Source organism: Gopherus evgoodei, chromosome 4 (assembly GCF_007399415.2).
Source record: "Gopherus evgoodei ecotype Sinaloan lineage chromosome 4, rGopEvg1_v1.p, whole genome shotgun sequence".
Classification (NCBI taxonomy): domain Eukaryota; kingdom Metazoa; phylum Chordata; order Testudines; family Testudinidae; genus Gopherus; species Gopherus evgoodei.
Window position 1 is genome coordinate 142,466,302 of NC_044325.1, and position 20,433 is coordinate 142,486,734.

General features: G+C 45.1%; 1 protein-coding gene across 4 annotated transcripts in view; it reads right to left on the reverse strand.

Annotated features, from left to right (window-relative positions):
* The window catches only part of KLHDC8A (kelch domain containing 8A), a 41,322-nt gene extending 21,956 nt beyond the window's left edge, over nucleotides 1–19,366 (reverse strand). The window contains exons 1-2 of one of the 4 annotated variants that reach the window (XM_030561573.1): nucleotides 19,307–19,366; nucleotides 15,813–15,847 (exon numbers count right to left, since the gene is read on the reverse strand). The gene's annotated coding sequence lies outside the window, so the exon portion shown is untranslated. Of the gene's footprint in view, nucleotides 1–9,939; nucleotides 10,230–15,812; nucleotides 15,848–16,106; nucleotides 16,199–16,265; nucleotides 16,526–19,306 lie in introns of those variants that run through there. The other 3 variants (XM_030561574.1, XM_030561571.1, XM_030561575.1) reach the window with 3 other exon arrangements.
* Between the last annotated feature and the right edge of the window lie 1,067 nt (nucleotides 19,367–20,433).

Sequence of the window (20,433 nt, forward strand, 5' to 3'; positions counted from 1 at the left end):
AGCTTCTTTCAGCTCACAGGGCCCTGCTAGTTCATCTCCCTCCTGACTTGCAGCAATCTGATTACTCCAGTCCCGAGCCTCCGTACAGCCCTGCCAGTGCATCTCAGTCCTGATCCTGAGGAACCCTGCTTTCCAATGCTGGGTTCTTGACTCCCCTTGCCCCCGCCCCAACAGCTTTACTAATTGATCTCAGCCCTGACATGAAGGCCCACACCCTGCTCCTGCAGTAGAACCTCAATTTCAAAAGCACCAGCCTTATGAACAACCAGTTATATGAACCATTTTTCTGAACTGCAGAAAAAACATGGGAGAACAAAGGTGATGATGAACAAGTCGACATCCCTTCCCATTCTGATGCCTTCAGTTCTTGGGGAATCACTTTGCCATGGGGTGAAGGACAAGACGAAAGCCACGCAGTGCACCAGGCCGCAACTTATGCCCTGCACCTGCTGTATTTTTGAGCTGTTTGATTTTATGACCTGAAATCCCAATAAATTAGCAAAAGAGGGGTTCTACTGTACATTCCAGGTCTAGGCTCCCTCACACAATGCACTGAGCCAATGCACCTCAGCCCTCCCCTGAAGCCCTTCCCCTGCTTCTATTCATTGCTGAGATCCCCAGACACTCCAGACAGTGACCTCTCTTAATCCTGTCCTGGAGCAAACCCTGAGCCTCACACTTGAGCACCAGAGACTCCCAATTGTGTCAGAGCATAAGAAAGCCATGGACCTGATCATGGCCCCATTGAAGAGGACAAGAGTCGTTCCACTGACTTCACTGGGCTTTGGATCAGGCCCATAGCGAGGACAGACTAAGCAGAGACCTGCCAAATTCATTCCAGTTGTGATCCAAGTCAAATGGAACCCAGGCATGGGCGTCTAAAGGGGAGTGTCTAGTGCATTAATCTGCTACCTCGTATGAATTCTGCTACCTTGGCATTGAAATATCTTCTAGCCTTGCCACCCACCTCTAAACAATATACAATAAAAAATAGTTAGGGTCGCCTGAAACACATAGTCCCTCCCTCCTCTCTCAAGGGGCACTAGAGTTTTCACTCCAAAGTAATAACTGTGCTGTGCCTTGGGACTGTATAACTGTCACTGATGAGCTGAGCAAATAGCCTCAACCTACTTCAGCCATTTTCCTCTTCATCTACTCGCAGGCAAATGGAATTACCACTTAATTATACCAAACAAATTGGAAGCGTTAACATTTTCTTCCTAAATGGCTACATTAAAACAAAAATGAATAGTAATTGCTTTTCTGTTGAAGGAGATGGGAGAGGAGAGATTCTCTTCGTCATGCTGAGCCAGCTGCCAGAGCTGCCCTAATCATTCTCACCCAGAAACTGACAGAATAAAAGCTCCTAGCAGTGGGGTATCCCTGGACCACCGGCTGCATTTGTGGTTCACAGCAGGTGACAAGGTGTTGAAAGCAAGGTGGCAGGGAAGGCAAGAAATGTACAACCTCAAGAAAGAAAAATACAGGGGGCCTGAATATGGGAGGTGAAACTGATGGGAGCAGAGGGTGCACAGCAACTGAAGCCTCTAGCCCAGTGGTTCTCAACCAGGGGTGCCGTACCTCTGGGGGTACACAGAGGTCTTCATCTACATCAACTCATCTAGATACTTGTCTAGTTTTACAACAGGCTACATAAAAAAGCACTAGTGAAGTTGTACAAACTAAAATGTCATACAGACAATGACTCGTTTATACTGCTCTATATACTATACACTGAAATGTAAGTAAAATATTTATATTCCAGTTGATTTATTTGTATAATTATATGGTAAAAATAAGAATGGAAGCAAAAGGGTGCTGTGACACTGGATAGTTTTATGTCTGATTTTGTCAGTAAGTAGTTTTTAAATGAGGTGAAACTTGGGGATATACAAGACAAATCCTACTCCAGAAAGGACTACAGTAGTTGGGAAAGGTTGAGAGCCACTGCTCTAGCCCATAGTTTGTATCCTACAAGAGTTAAAACAACAACCTGGAAGCTGTTCCAGACAAAACCATTATTTCTTGCCCTCTGGTTTCCATCATGCTCTGAACAGGTCACTGTTTGGTATCTCGGGGGAGTGCAGAACATGCACAATTAATGTTACTTTTTAAATATTCAGCTGGCGTGATTCCACTGAAGTCAACAGAGCTACACAAAGTCACACCTGGCTGAGGATCGAGCCTCATGGTTTTTAAAGCAATGTTTATTATTTGCAGCAATTTGCTCTTTATAAAACAGCCATTTGCCATTTATTAGACAGCTATGTGTGTTAAATATTGTAGTAATGTGATTGTGCGTGAGTGTGTTGCAGGGGGGATGAACTCCGAACACCTAGGTTTGCTAGAATGCAGCTAGGTCCTTTTTGCTACCTCTCTCTTTCATAGAATCTCATATCACAGGTATTTCAAAGGGCATCATGCTCTAACGGTAAAATTCAGCCCCGTGCAGTGGGTCAGAGCAAGGCCTAGGAGTCTCTTAAGTCTTGAGTCTTCATTCCAGTGAAAACAGCTTTGTTTGGATTTAAACACTCTCCTAAAGCATCAGCAAACCCAAACATTGTACTCCTGCGCAAATTAGTGCCTGAGAGCCGAGAGTGAAACCTACTAGAGAATTACTCCAAAGGAAAGGGAGTCTCTTTTCACCCTCCAAGCTGAGTGAAATGCACAAGGGTCTTAGATATTGAAAAGTAAATATGATGCTCACAATTCTTTTCATTTTATACCAAACGTTAAGGAAATCTGGAGCCTGGTACACCACTGCATGCTCCAAGCTGGTGGAATGATACCGATTTCCATTGAGTTACAAGGCTTGATTTGCCACTGTGTTTCTTAAAAATATAAGGCTTCGTTCTGATCTCACATTGACTTTACACAGGTGACTCTGAACTTTGCTGGCTTTGGTGGAGTTACTCCTGATTTACACCAATGTAAACTGAGAGCCGAGCTAAGCCCATGACATCTGACAGAATCTCTTTGAGGACCACAATCCTGAAATATTACAGCTCCTCAGACTGGTCGCACTGTTGCCAAGAAGTGGGCTAGACAGACAGATGCAGATTACCCACCAGCCTGACAAAGACACAAGAGAACCTATATTCCTTCTGGCTCCAAGAGGAAGCTCTTGCACTCACCTAAATGTCACATCAGATAAGTGCTGTGCAGTTCTGCTACATGCTATCTGAACCGTCAAGGAGGTTTGAATATTTTGCTGTGAATAATATGACAAACCAATACCAATAGCTGAATCCTCAATTATTCTCAATATACTGGGGACTGTCACAGCAGCAGAGACAGGAAGACGGGCAACAATAGGTTGAGAATGTTATGCAAACACTGGCGAAAGATCTCATCTCCTGTTCCCCAAGCACAGCATTTACGTTTCTGAGTGAGCTGCTTCATTTCAATTATACTGACTGCCTGCGCTCTGTTAAAAGGAGCAGGAGGAGACTACAGGCAGCACGGCTTGGAGATAGAGACACCGTCTCAAGGGAGACATTTCAGGGCTGAGAACTGAGCTGATATTTGCTCTTCGAATGTCACTATCTAGGGCAGGGGTCTCAAACTCAAATGACCACAAGGGCCACATGAGGGCTAGTCCATTGGCTCGAGGGCTGCATCACTGACGCACACACCCCTCGCTGCCCCCTACCCTGCACCCACTCCACCCCTTCCATGAGGCCCCACCTCTTCCCACCCCTTCCCTGCTCCCATTCCAACCCCTTCCCCGAAGTCCCCACCCCAACTCTGCCCCCTCTTTGCCCCCAGAAGGTGTATGAGGGGTGTGGCAGGGACTCAGGGCAGGGAGTTGAGGTGCAGCAAGGGGTTGCGGTGCCGGCAGGGGCTCAGGGTGCAGAAGGGGTGTGGGATGCAGCAGAGGACTCAGGGCAGGGGGTTGGGGTGTGGGGAGCAGCAAGGGGCTCCTGGCAGGGGACTGAGGTGCAGGAGGGGGTTGAGGTTCAGGTAGGGGGCTCAGGGCAGAAGGTTGGGGTGCAGGAGGGGTGTGGGATGTGACAGGGGGCTCAGGGCAGGGAGCTGGGGTGCAGAAGGGGTGTGGGATGCAGCAGGGGGCTCAGGGCACGGGGTTGGGGGCGGGGGGGAAGGAGGGCTTCAGGCTCCAGGGTGGCAGCGGTGCACACCGGGGCCAGGGCAGGCTGCCAGCCCCGGCCCCAGCCCCGCTCCACTCCAGGAAGTAGCTGGAACCATGTCTCTGCGGCCCCTAGGGGAGAGGGGACGCAGGGCTCCGTGAGATCCTTGCTGTGCCTCCAGGTACCTCCCCCAAAGCTCCCATTGGCCGCGGTTCCCCATTCCCGGCCAATGGGAGCTGTGGGGTGGTGGTGCCTAGAAGCCAGGGCAACACATGGAGCCCTCTGATCCCCTCCCCGCACCGCAGGGACGTGATGTCAGCTGCTTCAGGGAGGGCAATCCTGTGGCTATAGTTTTCCCACCCCTGGCCTGGAGGTAGGCCGGAGGGGTGGGAGCAGGCCGCTTGGTGGGCCGCAGGCCACGTGTTTGAGACCCCTGATCTAGGGTCTGTGGAAAGATATGAGGGTGAGGTTGAGCAGATGTGGAATCCCGATCCAGCATTCATGGAACACCTGGTGGCAGGAGGGAGGCCTCAGCGTGCAGCCTGTAGCTACATGCCCTGTAATCACCACAAGGACTGTGCTGAAGATCACATCTCCTTGTGGGTGGCCGTTCTCCATCCCTTCACTGTGTACGCTTCTTGGGGTATGTCCATATTGCAATCAGGGAGTGTAGTTGCAGCTCATGCAGACATACCCAAGCTAGCTTTCATCCAGCTAGCTTGGGGACTGGAGCAGTGAAGCTGCAGCAGCGCATGCTTCAGTGTGCACTGTACAAACCCACCCAGAAGCCTGGCTAATTACTCATGGGGCTAACCTGCACTGAACCACCAGTACCTGAGCTAGCTCCATTAAAGCTAGCTTGAGTATGTCTACACAAGTTCCAGTCACACCTAGATCAGTCTTCACGGTTGATGATACCAGGGATATTCACAAACCTGAGCCATTTTTTTAGGTGACAAATCTGAGGAACTCTCCCAGATTGAGGTGTCATTAGAGGAGGTTTTGGAACAAACTGATAAAACTAAACAGTAATAAGTCATCAGGCCCAGATGTTATTCACACAAGAGTTCTGAAGGAATTCAAATGCGAAATTGAAGGACTACTAACTGTAGTCTGTAACCTATCACTTAAATCAGTCCTGTACTAAATGACAGGAGGATAGCTAATGTGATGCCAATTTTTAAAAAGGACTCTTACAGGCCGGTAAGCCTGACTTCAGTACCAGGCAAACTGAGTGAAACTATAGTAAAAGAACAAAATCGTCAGACACGTAGATGAACGTAATTTGTTGGGGAGTAGTCAACATGGTTTTTGTAAAGGGAAATCATGCCTCACCAATCTACTAGAATTCTTTGGGGTGGGGGGGGTCAACAAGCATGTGGATAAGGGGGACCCAGTGGCAATAGTGTATTTAGATTTTCAGAAAGCCTTTGTCAAGGTCCTTTACTAAAGGCTCTTAAGCAAAGTAAGAAGTCTTGGGCTAAGAGGGAATGTTCTTCTGTGGATTGGTAACTGGTTAAAAGATAGGAAACAAAGGGTAGGTATAAATGGTCAGTTTTCAGAATGGAGAAAGGTAAATAGTGGTGTCCCTCGGGGGCTGCACTGGGTCCAGTCCTATTCAACATACTCATAAATTATCTGGAAAAAGAGGTAAAACAGTGAGGTAGCAAAAATTTCAGATGATACAAAACTACTCAAGATAGTTAAGTCCCAGGCAGACTGTGAAGAGCTACAAAAGGTTCTCTCAAAACTGGGTGACTGGGCAACAAAATGGCAGATGAAATTCAAATGTTGATAAATGCAAAGCAATGCACATTGGAAAATATAATCCAAACTATACATATAAGATGATGGGGTCTAAATTAGCTGTTACCACTCAAGAAAGATCTTGGAATCATTGTGAATAGTTCTTTGAAAACATGCAGTCAATGTGTAGCTACAGTCAAAAAAGTGAACAGAATGCTAGGAATCATTAAGAAAGGGATAGGTAATAGGACAGAAAATATCATATTGCCTCTATATAAATCCATGGTATGCCTGCATCTTGAATACTGTGTGCAGATGTGGTTGCCCCAATCAAAAAAGATCTATTGGAATTGGAAAAGGTTCAGAAAAGGGCAACAAAAACGATTAGGGGTATGGAACGGCTTCCGTATGAGGAGAGATTAATAAGACTGGGACTTTGCAGCTTGGAAAAGAGACGACTAAGGGGGGGATATGATAGAGGTCTATAAAATCATGACTGGTGTGGAGAAAGTAAAAAAAGAAGTGTTATTTACTCCTTCTCATAACACAAGAACTAGGGAACACCATATGAAATTAATAAGCAGCAGGTTTAAAACAAACAAAAGGAAGTTTTTTTCACACAACGCACAGTCAACCTGTGGAACTCCTTGCCAGCGGATGTTGTGAAGGCTAAGACTATAATAGGGTTAAAAAAAGAACTAGATAAATTCATGGAGGACAGGTCCATCAATGGCTATTAGCCAGGATGCGCAGGTATGGTGTCCCTAGCCTCTGTTTGCCAGAAGCTGGGAATGGGCGACAGAGGATGGATCACTTGATGATTACCTGTTCTATTCATTCCCTCCAGGGCACCTGGCACTGTCCAATGTCAGAAGACAGGACACTAGGCTAGATGGACCTTTGGTCTTACCCTGTATGGCCATTCTTATGTAGAAATCTCGAATCACGGAGCGGGTGCACATGTGGTGCTGCACACCAGCTCTCAGTGTGGACAGTTTCACCTACCGTTTGATCCAAAGCACAAATTAAATCAGTGTACGCTCTGGATCACGACTCAATGCTTAATTTTACAGAGAGTGCGTGTAGCATCTGATCGCTTGCTCTAGAGGGCAATGACTAAGCATCCTATTAGTCATCTAGTAAAGACTCAGGTTTATTTCAGCCTAGGGCTAAAGTCAATGGAGTTACATCAGGGCTGAGTTAGCCCCTGCAGCCTTAATATCCCACTTACCCTAAACAGGAGTAGTGTCTTTGCTTTGTTATTTAAAGAGAAACTCAATGTTTTTCAATGCAATGTACCTGCAAGGAGGATGGGAGACTCAATTGATTCACCTTGGTGAAATGTTCAGAAAAGAACAGGATGGTAGGCCTGCCTTACAATGCCAACACACCCTGTTACATATGCCTTTAACAGAGATGTAAAAAGTAGCATTTAAAATATCTGAACCTGGAGCTTCCTGACAATACAACAGGAACAAAAATCACATTTTTCTAGAACACAGCAGGAAGCTTATGGAGAAACATAATATGACCAAATTGGAGAGGGGGGGAGGGAGAAGAGAATAATTATGAATATTTCCTTCAACCTTTTTTGTCCTGTTGCTACATGCACAAAAAGTTGGCAGGATGCAATGTATTTTAAATAAACACATGCTGTGTCCTGAAATGTTCCAGACAAGCGAATGTCCTGTAAACCTTGAAATGAATCACGATCATCAAAATCAGCTGCTTTGGCTCATCTAAAAATATATATAATTTAATTCATGTGCTTTTTTTTGGATAGTTGCATGGAATGTTCAGGATGAATTTCAGCCAAGGTGAACCTAGTGCAAAGGGCTTGATTCGTGGGCTGATAGACATCAGTGGCAAAAGCCCCAAGGCGAGCAGAATCAGGCCTCATTAGTTATGTCCTCATTGCAAATAGAAGTGAGTTTTTACATCAAGGTAGCGCTCTTGATGTAAAGAAACAAGGTATTGTCGTTTTTTTATCTTGATGCAGCTATTCAAGGTCAACTCTCCACCCACCACCTGGGGTTGACCTCCACTAGTTATATGGAAGTGAAAAACTACTCATACCTTTTCTCTCTCAGAATTTCACACTGAGAAACCAAGCTTGATGTTAAATGCACCTTTTTTGCAGTGAAGACATAGCCAATGAGCAAAGAGTGAAACACACCATCGGGTAGATTTTCAGAAAAGCAACACGACAGATTTCTCAGTGCTCAACACACATAATGGGGCCAGAGTTCCAAGCGCTCAGCACCCAGTGAGCACCCAACTTGCTGAGATCCCCTGGAACTCTGGCCATTTCTTTTGGTGCCTAAATAGGAGCAGCGTCTTGTCTGAAATTAGGATGCCTTTTGTGAGTGCTAAGCACTTGGAAATCTGGTCCTCCTACTAAAGATTTCCATGCTTTACAGCATGATCCTGTAAAAATAAAGCCACTCCTTGCTGTTGCTACCCTCACAGAAAGCTGTGCAGCTCAGCTCAGCAATATCGGTAGATAGGAAGGCCTTCCATATGCGGATCTGAAAGCTATGAGCTTAGACAGAGTATTATTTTATGATTATCCTGCCCCGCACAGTATTGAGTTACCAGCCTGTGCTTTCAAATAACCCCAATTTATACCACATTTTAGCTGCAAAGGCTTTAAACCATTCTGAAAACAGGGACTCTGGTGCCAACATTATTTCCCCTTTGCACAAGGCCTGACAGCTGACGTTTCTAGATGAAATATATATATTCTGGTTAAACCTGACATTTGCTGGCCTCCCATCAAGTTGAATCTAGTCTCTCGACAGCTACCAGAAAACCCGACAAAATCCCAACAAGCCCTATTTCCTCCAGGATTACATGGCTGGAAAATGTCGTGCAGGGGAAAAGATGCTTTGGGTGTGGAAAGAGAGGGAAAAGATTGTATTGGTAAATGGGAATTAACTGAAACTTTGTGAGGAGAGAAGAGACCTTTGCTACAATGGGCAGTTCATGTCGCTCATTCCGAATTTATATGCACACAGTTTTAATGCAAAGACAGCAGACCATGAATATTTAACATCCTGCCTGGTTTTAACCCCATTACAAGCTCCAGGAGATTGTTATTTGCTGTCTTATCATGCCAAATGTAATTTTCTGATGTTGCTAAACAGGAGGACAGAACAGCATTTGCAAGGAAATATTCCACAGCTAACAGCAGGGCAAGGGTAAATCTGTAGGTGCCCCAGAGCAGGGGCAGAAGGAAAAGAAATGACAGTCCGATTTTTAGAGGAGGTGGGCACAACACCTCTGGAAATTCTGCCTGTTAGGACAGAGAGGGATGCAAATTATCCCTTGTCCCTGTGTGGCTGGGGAACCTTGGCGGATATAGCAAGATTTATTGGACTGCTTGATTCACCCTGGGATTTGTCTAATGAGAGACTCAGAGCTGCAATTCCTACAAAAGAAAAACAATCCACTTCACATAGCAAACGCTAACCCTTGCCTGATCTTCCTAATCCCCATGCTGTGTTCCTCATTCCCACCCAGTCATAAATACTTTTTTTCTCTACAAGTCAAAGTCATTTTATTTTTCACTAGATCAAATATGCAAGTTTCACTTTCATATCTTTCAGCCTCATTAATCATATTTGCGAGGCACCCTGCCTTGTGGTATTTAGGCCACCTCTATAAATATAATTTAAGGAGCTTGGGACAGATCTTCAACTAGGGTAAATTAACATAGCTCCATTGACTTCACCCCTTTATACCAACTGAGGATCTGGGCCTCTTCCTTCAAGGATTGGCCTGGACTGCAAAAGGCTGATACTGTCTGGCTAGAAGCACCCTCTGAGAATTTATATACAATGCCACCTTAGCTTTGAAGCCATTAAAAAGCAACCACAGAGAGAAAATTACCACCCTGGCCTGACCCACGTATTTCTTTTTGAGAACACTGATGCTCTTGAAGATTCATCTCAGGTTGCACCTTAGAAGCTATGCTCATGTGTGAAAGAACTGCTCCCTTGCAAGGCTTGCACTCACACACACGCTAATAACCCAATGACCTCTAGTGAGCATGGAATTTTCTCTCAGCTGCCAAAGACATACTTCAAAAGCGTCTTGTACTTACAGTTTTTGAGAGGCAGTGGTGGGTCCCAAGGAAGACTTGCTCTTTATTCAGAATGCTTTGCAATTTTAACACAAGAAAGTCCAGACACCTAACTCCTGCAGGAGCAGCTCTGAATCTCTCTTCCCCTCCCTTGTTCCTCTGTCTCATTTCTCTCAACAGCCATTCTCTCTCTCTCTTTGTGCGTTGGTCTCCCTCCTTCTCCCTGAAGATTGCAGCCTTTGTTAAGAGGAAAGTAAACCAAGAAAGAAGCAGACTAGGTTTCCAGGGGGAGAAATAAAATCAACTGGCTGCATAAATCCAACTGATCTAATCACTTTCCTACAAAAGATGAAAGAGTATTAGAGTCAGAGGAATCCCCATCTGGTGTGTTGACCTGTATTTTTCTCAGTGCCCAGAGTCAGAGAGAGAGTGTGAGAGTGTGTATGTGCGTGTGTGTGTGTACATGTACACGTACTGGATTATGAGAGCTATGCTAAGCCTTTTATGGCTCCCCATGCTAGCACAGGATGTTTTGTAAGAGGGTCTCTGTCTGAACTTGCAGGGAAAACAAAAACAAGGAAAGGGAGGCAGAAGGAAGGACTAAAGTTGGAAAGATGAAAAGCAGGAGATGTTTCCAATAAGACAGAGGGCCAAAAGGTAGCCCTCGAGAGACAAATGTAACTCCCTTGACTTGTGGAAAGTTTTGCCTGCTTGAGCCAGGACTGAATTTAGCTCAAGGTCTCAGTGAGCATCTCATTAGGCAGCTGCTCAGCCCAAACCCTAGATCCTTTAGGGGCAGGGGAGAGAGATGCAAATGATCTCTTGTGCCTGATTCAGAGCCCCGGAGGATGAGGCAAGATTTAATAGACTGCTGGATTCACTTGAAAACACCTTCACCAAAGGAGGACATTCCATGAGAGAAGTAGAGAGCATCATGGAATGGGCCACCCTAATCCCCCAAAAGAGCCTGCTTCAATACAAAAAAGAAAAAACCCACTGACCGCACACCCTTAGCTGTCACCTACCACCCCACATTAGAATCCATACAGGGTATCATCAAACAGTTACAATCCATTCTCCATGGGGACCACATCCTGAAAGAAATCTTCCCTAAACCCTCTCTTTTGGCCTTCAAACAATCCTGTAGCATCGCTAAGCTCATCATCAGAAGCTAGCTCCCCACCAACTCAAAGCAGCACCAGACTGCCATAACAGATGCAAAACCTGCAGCCATATCTCCAGTGCTGTGATGGTCAATACTCCCACCCCACCCCCAACACACCTCCAAAGACCCAAGGGTCCTACACATGCCCATCACAACATGTGGTGTACCTTGTCCAGTGCATCAAATTCCCCAACAACAACAATGTGGGTGAAACTAGACAATCACCAGACTCTCAAATGAACTCACACAGAAAAATGATAAAAGACAAAAACACCCTATCTTCCATGGCTGATCACTTTTCACAAAAAGAAAACTCTACAGCTGGCCTCTCGGTCTTCGTCCTCAAAGGAAACCTGCACAACACCTTCAGAAGAGGAGCCTGGGATCTTAAATTCCTAACTCTGCTAGACACCAAAAATCAGGGGCTCAGTAGAGACACTGGGTTTATGTCTCATTACAACACTCTGTAACCCACTAACCTGCCTTTGTCCTATGACTGCAGAGGTGTTAATGGCTCACTTCATTTTGAACAATTTCTTGCAACGTGTGTTAACTCCTTAGGCTTAACCTTCTGTTCCATCTTGTATTTAGCTGTGACACTCTGATTAACTTTTCCAGCCCTGAAGAAGAGCTCTGTGGAGCTTAAAAGCTTGTCTCTTCCACCAGCAGAAGCTGGATCAGTAAAAGATGTTCCTCAACCAACCTTGTATCTCAAAGGCTATGTCTAGACTATCCGCCGTATCGGCGGGTTAAAATCGATTGCTCGGGGAGCGATATATCGCGTCTCATCTAGACGCGATATATCGATCCCCGAGCGCGCTTATATCGATTCTGGAACTCCACCAACCCCAACGGAGTTGCGGAATCGACAGGGGGAGCCGCGGACATCGATCCCGCGCAGTGAGGACGGGTGAGTAATCCGATCTTAGATATTCGACATCAGCTACGTTATTCACGTAGCTGAAGTTGCGTATCTAAGATTGATTTCCCCTCGTAGTGTAGACCAGCCCTAAATATATCTCCCAGCAGCTACTTCCCAAAGTTATATTTGCATAAAGGCCTAGAGCAGTTTTTTCCTGGTGCCAACATCACCATCTACTGAGGAGCTCCCTACACTATGACAATCTCTCTAATTCAGTCTCTTTACCACTTATTTTTGCTGACTCTCTCCATATTGAATTGCATACATTCACATATACCTGGGAAAACGGTTGATGATCCCACCAGATATCACTTCCTAAATCTGGGAGCTCCTTGAGATACGGGATGCGTCCTAAAACAGCACAGGCACATCTGTGTATAGCCACCCAGGCTTGGATATTTAGTAAGGTTTGAACCTGTACGCTTCAGATCTAAAAGCATGAGCATCTATCACTTGATCTAAAGATCTCGGCCCTATAATGTCCTCCTGTAGTATTATCTGATCTGTTGTGCCTAAATACATTTAAAAATCTGGCCCCAGGTGCCTTGCCTATCATCACACAGGGAGTGTGCGGCAGAGCTGGAAACAAAACTTCAAAATCCGACTCCAGGGTCCTCATCCAGGACCATCCTTCCTCTCTGACCTGATTACTATGTGAAACCAAGCAGTAGATCATCCAAAACTGGGCCCAGGCTAGTTCTAACCTTAGTCCACATTTGCAGAAAGCTAGCAAACCTTTCGGAGGATCTGACCTTAACTTTCAGTGCTGTCAGGAACCAAGCAAGGTTAATTATTACAGGTGTTTCATGCAGTTCTACATAGGAACTCTATTTTTAAAGCAAACCAGGCCATAAAAATAAAGAAATCAACAGCAAGATGACTAAAATGACTCCACATGGAAACAAATTCCCATCCCCTACCATCTATTTATATCTCCGATTAGCTTTCCAGCGGGAGGATTTAATTTGCATTTAAATAGAAACCTTAGGAACATGGCCAATCTAATGTTAAAATGCTAATTACAAATGCATTTGCCTCTTTAAAAATTAAAAAGAATGTCAACATGCATTTTAATGGGGGCTTATTAGAGGTTTGGTTTTATTAGACACTTAGTATTTATAAGTTATTATTATTTAACAGACTGTTTACCGCTCAATCCAGACAGCTGAAAACCTAGACACCAAGGAATTTGCAAGATCTGAGCTGACTGCTATGGAGGTGGTAAGATCACCATGAAAAGTCTTCTCAGGCCATGAAACACCTGGTTGAGTAGAATATAAATTATAAGGTAAGTGAGAGGAACTGTGGAAAGGGAATCTGATGTGCCCCAAAATGAAACAGCCACTATGGATAAATAAGTGAAAAGAGGCAAGTGAGCTCCAGCCAGCCATCAAGTCACCTAAGCACTTGCATAATTTAAGGATGTGAGTAGTCCCAATGGAACTAGTCTCACACATGTCTTTTTGTGGGTCAGGATCTAGGAGGTTTGCCACTGTTTTCCAAGCAGGATCTGGACCTGTAAGGAGAGATGGTTGGAAAAAAGTCCACAGAAACCTTTTTCCCCACCAAAATGGTTTTTTGATTAAATTGAAGATTTTTCACCAAGACTTCCAGTTTCGTAATAAAAAAGTTGTTTTTGTCAAAAAAAAGTAAAACACCCAGATGGGAAGCTCTCTGGGGCAGTGGCCATTGTTTTGTTCTGTCTGTACAGCACCTAGTACCATGGGGTCCTGGCCCATGACTGGGAATCCAAGGCACTGATGCAATACAAATAAAATAAATAATAATGATATTGAAAAATGAAAGCATAGTCACCAGCATTACAATAGCAACTGCCACAAGCTCCAGTCCTGAATTTAGAGCCACTTCTGCACTCTTAATTCATTGTGGATTTGGATAGGCACGAGGGTCCAACGGCAGGATCAGGGCCCACAGTTTGCACCTGCCTGCGCAATACAATCCCAGTGATTCGGAGACTGAGCATGACTTCACAGCTGTCAGCTTCCCCACAAACAGGTTGAGGAGCACCTGAACTTCAAGGTCAACAGCAGGAATAGAAAACCCAAGGACCTAGTGCTCCAAGTCACCTGAACTAAAAAATCATCTCTATTAGCTGTAGGAGTATTAGATTGTATAGCCTCTCTGTTGGCTGCAACCACTAGAGGAGGACAATGGTTACATATGCTTCAGAAGGTCGGAAGGCCTATTCAGTAGAGGGCAATGGTTAGACACACACACACACACACACCCCAATCATTTCATCCTACATGTAAGTGTTGTCATCAGAGGAGGACCCGAACCAACCCCCAAATCTGAACATGCCCAAACTTTGAGGACAGACCTGAGGAGGGTCAGAATCTGAATCTAAATTTCACTACTGACCCCTGTGTTTCCACTAGGATACTCTGAAACCTTGAATTCACACTCCCTAAGTGTTCCAGTTAGGTGGATTAGGCTCCTACTTCTAATGATGATCATTTCTCTTCTTATGTGTCTGTACAGTGCCTATCACTATGCATCACATACATTAAGACTCTTTTAGACTCTGGAGCCTGTGGCACGAAAAACGAAAACAGAGAGAGTTGGTCAAAAAATTTCAAAAAGTGAAATTCTAGTGAATATTTGTTGTAGAGTTTTTGTCCTAAAAACAAAAAAAATTGTTTGGTGAAAACATTTGACTCAGTTTTCAGCAGCTCTAAAACAGAGATTTGTTCATCTCAGAAAAACATGGGTGGATGGTCAATAGCAGGGACCAAACTGGAGATCTCGGGGTTAGAACAGCTCAGAAAAACATCAATGAAACCATTTGCCACTGGAAAATGCAGCTCCCCCATCATATTCAAAACACTTAGTGGAGTCCTGTAAATTCCTCCGAATTTTTGTTTCAGGGAAAAAACAGGGCTGGGGGGGGGAGGGGACATTCAAACAAAGCTAAACAACTAGGGAATTAAAACATTTTGCTTTTTCATTTTGATATGTCTTCATTTCAAATTTCTCTCTCTCACACATGGAACAGAACATCTAATCAAAACCCGTTGAAATAGAATTTTGAAAAAAACACAACCACTCAGGTTTCATTCCAATGCACAACAAAGCCAAATTCTGAAATCTCAAAATCCATCACAGACTGGAGCTGTTGTCCTCCAGCCAGCGCATGAGTTGTTATGCCCAACTGAAGAGACCTACCTCTCTTAGCCAAGGCTGTCGCAGGTTCATCAACCTCCAGATGGTCCAGCCATCGCTAGAAGGGTGCGGAGTGCCCAGGCAAGCTGGCATGGGTTATATTACTAAGCAACATAAAATGGATTGAGCCAGCCAGTACTAGGGGAGTCTAATGGGAAGGCCCAGAACTGGGACTCAGGAGATTGGGGTCTATTCCAGACTTTGCCAATAACTTTGTGTGATCTTGGACAAGATACCATCTCTCTGTCCCCCTCTCATCTTTGGTCTATTTTAAACTGTAAGCTCTTTGGGGAAGGGACTGTCTCTTATTATGTGTATGCACAGTGCCTAGCACCATGTGACCTGATCTTAGCTGGGGTCTGTAGGTCCTACAGTAATATGAATACTAATAGGATACCAGAGATGTTGCAGGGTAGATCATGGATGTATCAACAAAGATGCATGTGTGGAAGCTTGCACAGTCTCCTCATGGTTTCATTCTAGCTAATGCTAATAAAATCATTCATAAGTGCTAATGCTATTAGCCCATCAGTATCTAATTCACTCCACTTTTTAAAACATAACATTCTGATCTTTCATTTGCCTGGCAATCATTTCTTAAACGAGTAATTCAATGAGACTTACCTTCCCAGGGAGAATAAACTGCATTACGATAACATCTGCAAAAGACAAAAGAAGTGAAAGATCAAGACTGTGGAAGAAAGAGGGTTTTTCTAGATAGAGAAATGTGTTGCAGAGATAGGTAGATCAGCTCGGCCACAAAATCCAACATGTTCATTGCATGACTGATGACTTCCCTGCTGTCTGAGCCAGACCTGACAAGCTAGAAAATAACTGTCTGTTTCTTAAGAGCCAAGCTTATATAACACGCTACAGAGACTTCAGAGTCTTCATATACAAATGTAGGAGTTGGTTTACCCTAGAAATTGCTTTTTAAATGGTAAAAAAGCCACAGCAGTGTGCATAGTTGCTAGACCTCCTTTTACCTCCACCATCTCACTGGCTGCTGGGAGCCTACTCTGTAATGAAAGGGAGGGATGCAGAGACAGACAACAACTGCCATGGAAACAAACTCACCAAACAGATCTGGAAGTCAGACTGTTCCATTAGATGAGTGGGAGAGAGAGAAAGAGAGGTTTGTCTAGCAACTTGTTATGTTGAAATATGGTCAGAGCAGAGGACAACGTCAAGTACAACTATAGAAGAAGCAGGACAAAATCCACCCATGGGTTGACTCCAGCTGATGTCCTCATTTTCATGGATAGTCTTAGCATTGCCCTGGCATGGGGGCAGATGCAGAGGGATCTCAAGATGCTTAAGGTAGCTTGTGGGTTGGGAACAGCCCAGTCAAACTCTGGCCTGCCCTGGCAAACAGGAACCAGGTAGCAAAAATGTCTTGCCTCTCTGAAAACGAGGCAGGAGGACTTAAATTTAAAAAACAAACAACAAAACCTGTAAAGATTTTCTGCAAGCCAACATCTGTTTCCATGGCAACGGCAGCAGTAGAATTGTTAGGACTCTTGTAAATTACACAAATAGGCTGAACGCTACAAATTTCAGGTTCCCGCCCAGCCTTTAAGATTCAACCAGCTCTTAATATATGCAGTTTGTCAAAGAGAAGGCCATTTTTTCCTCCTCCTGCTCTTTCCTAGGCATATTAAATCATCTGGAGGAAACTAACTGGCCTCATGGATCTTTTAACTTGTGGCATCAGACCAGATACTGTTTTTGCATGTATGCTTTATGCAGCAAGGTGCTTTAGAGCAGCGAATAAAGGGTTAATTTCCCAGCATTCATTAACTAATACACTATGAGTCAGATTAATCCCTTGGATCATTCTGCTAAAGCTTCTGCAGCGGCCTTTCTGCTAGTGATGGATCCCTTGGCTGAGCTGCAGTGATGAGACCAGGTGGAGGGTAATGGAAGAGAACAAATGGCTCACTGCACACACCCCAGACTCTAATGGTGGCTCAGCAGCCCAACAGATAGGAATCTTCTTCATAGCAGGAGATCTGAAGTCTATTCAACAGTGTGGGATTTATTTGCAGGGTAAAAGAGGTGTAGCACATTAGCCAAGCATGTCTTGGTGCCACTCTGGGTGACCCACATAGGATCGCCACCTGCTACTGCTCAAAGCCTGCAAAATTAGCCCTTTCATTTACATGGTAGAGGCCTGTATTGTGGAGTTAGAACTGCTGGATCCATTCCTCACTGACAATCTCTCTCATAGATCTGGCAGTCTGGCATTTAATTAATTCTCCCTCTTGCAGGGCCCTCAGCTAGTTCTGCCACAAGTAGTCACCTCAATCTTCGGAAACTTGAGCTGAGAGCTTCGGGATCTCTCAAGGGGAGAAGTATCAGAGGGGTAGCTGTGTTAGTCTGGATCTGTAAAAGCAGCAAAGAGTCCTGTGGCACCTTATAGACTAACAGACGTATTGGAGCATGAGCTTTCATCGTGTATTCACCCATGAAAGCTCATGCTCCAATACGTCTGTTAGTCTATAAGGTGCCACAGGACTCTTTGCTGCTTTTCAAGGGGAGAAGTTCACCGGCTGCACCTGACCCTCTGACAAACAGAGAGAGGCATCATTTCAGCAGAGCCAGCCTCTAAAAAAAGATAGTGGCTGGAAAAATACATACGTGAGAGCAACATGCAAAATTAGCCAGTTAGTAGCATTTCATCATGATCAGCAGAATATGCTAAGCTGCATAACAAGCTAGCCTATATAAATGGGATGAAAATAAGCCATCGGCCTTTGTGTTAAAAAGGAAAAAAGAAAAAGAAAAAAAAAGTCCATGTTTATTTACAGCTGGGAAAATGTTTGTTCTTATGGAGAAAGCTTACTTGGGACCTAGCAGGAATCAAAATAGCGATCTCTCCTCAGGATTACCATTGTGATAAATGGAAGCCCATGGAAATAAACCAATGGTTTGCCATTGTCATGAGCTCCTTACTCACTGAGTTCACTAATACTGTCCTGTATGGAAAGAAGGCAAAGATGATTTCCTAAGTAGTCCAGTACAGAAGGCAGTGCAGTTAGGATAGCAGATCATAAATCAGGTCTTCTACATGATGTTCCCAGCTCAGAGAGTGAGAAGGATCGAGCGAGCGAGTTTGTCTAACGGTTTGAGCAAGGCAAATCGGAGTCAGGACTCCTAGATTCTATTTATAGCTTGGAGGAGGAAGAGGTGAGAGTACAGGGGGCCAGTGGTTAGAGCAGGTGGCTTAGGAATCAGATGTCATGGGCTCTATTCCCTGACCAGGAAGAGGAATGTGCTCTGATGGTTAGATGAGGGGAATGAGAGTTGAGACTTACAGATTCCGTTCCTTGCTCAGCCACTGTCTTATTGTGAGCTCTCCGGGCAAGCTACCTAAACTCTGTGTATTTGTCTGGAAATCCGTAAAATGGGCACATCATCATTTACTCACCTCACAAGGGAGTGTTAGGTTTAGCTAGTGTCTGCCATTCATTTGGAGATCAGCTGGTTGAGAAAGCCCTTGAGGAAGTGCAGTGGTCATAAGAATTTCTGAAAATACTTTGGGGAACTTAAGCTGAGCCTTAAAGACAGCAAGTGTGTTAATCACTAAACAGATGTACCCCATTTAGTTTGCATGTCAGCGGGGCAGAACCCTGTACTGATAAGCGAGCACCTGCATTAGGAAGTCCATTCATTCTCTAGCTCCACAATTGGGTGGATGAAAAGTTAGGTCACAAGCCTCTAGGATCTAGGCACTTTTGCAAGTATCTGAAGCCTTGTGAAACAGGAGCAACTAGTGGATTGGGCAGAGCTGTGTTCACAACAGGGGCAGCTCTAGGTATTTTGCCACCCCAAGCACAGCAGGCAGGCTGCCTTCGGCGGCTTGCCTGCAGGAGGTCTCCAGTCCCACAGATTTGGCAGCACACCTGCGGGAGGTCCGCCGAAGCCGTGGGACCAGCGGACCTTCCTCAGGCATGCCGCTGAAGGCAACCTGCCTCCGCCCCAGTGACTTGCCGCCCCAGGCATGCGCTTGGCGTGCTGGTGCCTGGAGCCGCCCCTGGTTCACAACAATGAGAGAAGACACAGTACAACCACAGCAAATGCATAAGGAAAAGGTGATAGTCTCATCAGTCTGATACCTTGTCTTCATCAGTGGCAGCTCTCTAAGACGCCTTACAGCCCCAGCTGCTCCTCATCCCTGGGATGTCTCTAAGGAATATGGAGACAAGTTGATTATAATTGACCTTACTGCTGCAGTGCCCCAGCCATTCCCTATTTAGCAACCATTTTGCTGTCATTACTCTCCCAGAGCTATTTCTGCCTAGCACAGATCCTCACTGACAGGTCTCAAGAGGAGAAGGCTGCAGTGCGTAAAATTAGATGGGTGGAGAGACAGTCTGAGACCGCAGCCTGCCAGCAATCCGGCAAGCGACCAAAGGTGAAGGCATCAACAAGCACAGCAGAGGAAGGGCTAGTTGGTTAAGAAAGGAGAGTGGATCCCAGTCCAGCAATCATTCCTCCCAGTTCACTGATGAGAATTCAGAGCACAGAGGATGGGGGGAAAGACACAGAGGCAAAATATAAACAACCAGATTGAAGTTTCTCTGCACTGACAGAGGCATAACAGACAGCAGGATTGGACCTTTCATTTGTGTTTCCTGGATATAGGGGCAGCAATTCTCTTTAGCCAGATATAAAAAAAGTGAAAAAACCAAACCAAACCAAACCCAGCTGCTCCTTCTCCCCCCACATACATTTGTGAAGTATTTTCTGAAGAAAGGACAAGCTGCTGCTGTCTCCTCCATAATAAGCAACAGGCGGCCTCAAGAAGCCACAGCCTGGCGGGATGCGGAGAGTTGTCACAGCACAGACCAGCAGCAGGTGTTTACATTCACAAAGTGACTGGAAAGGAACCAGAAGGGTTTGCGCCCAAGCAAAATAAATAGTCAGACTTGTGGTCGAGCTAAGCAGTCGCCATGGTGGATTAACCAGCTTGAGGGGTTCTCTCCAAGTTTATGGGATGAAGCACTAGAATAAGGCTTCTGGCTATGGAACAGACATAGAGCAGTCAGGAAAAGGACATAAAATCCAGAGAATGGGGGATAATGTACCCAAGAGAGCACAGGCTCTCCTCTCTGCTTCGTGTTCCCAGCAATCAGTCTCCATGGACAGGCCCCTCCTACTTTGATGCCAGTCCTCTCTATGGAACATTGCTGCTGTTTCTCTGAACATAAAGGAAAAGGCACAAGGCTTTCACCCTCAGTGG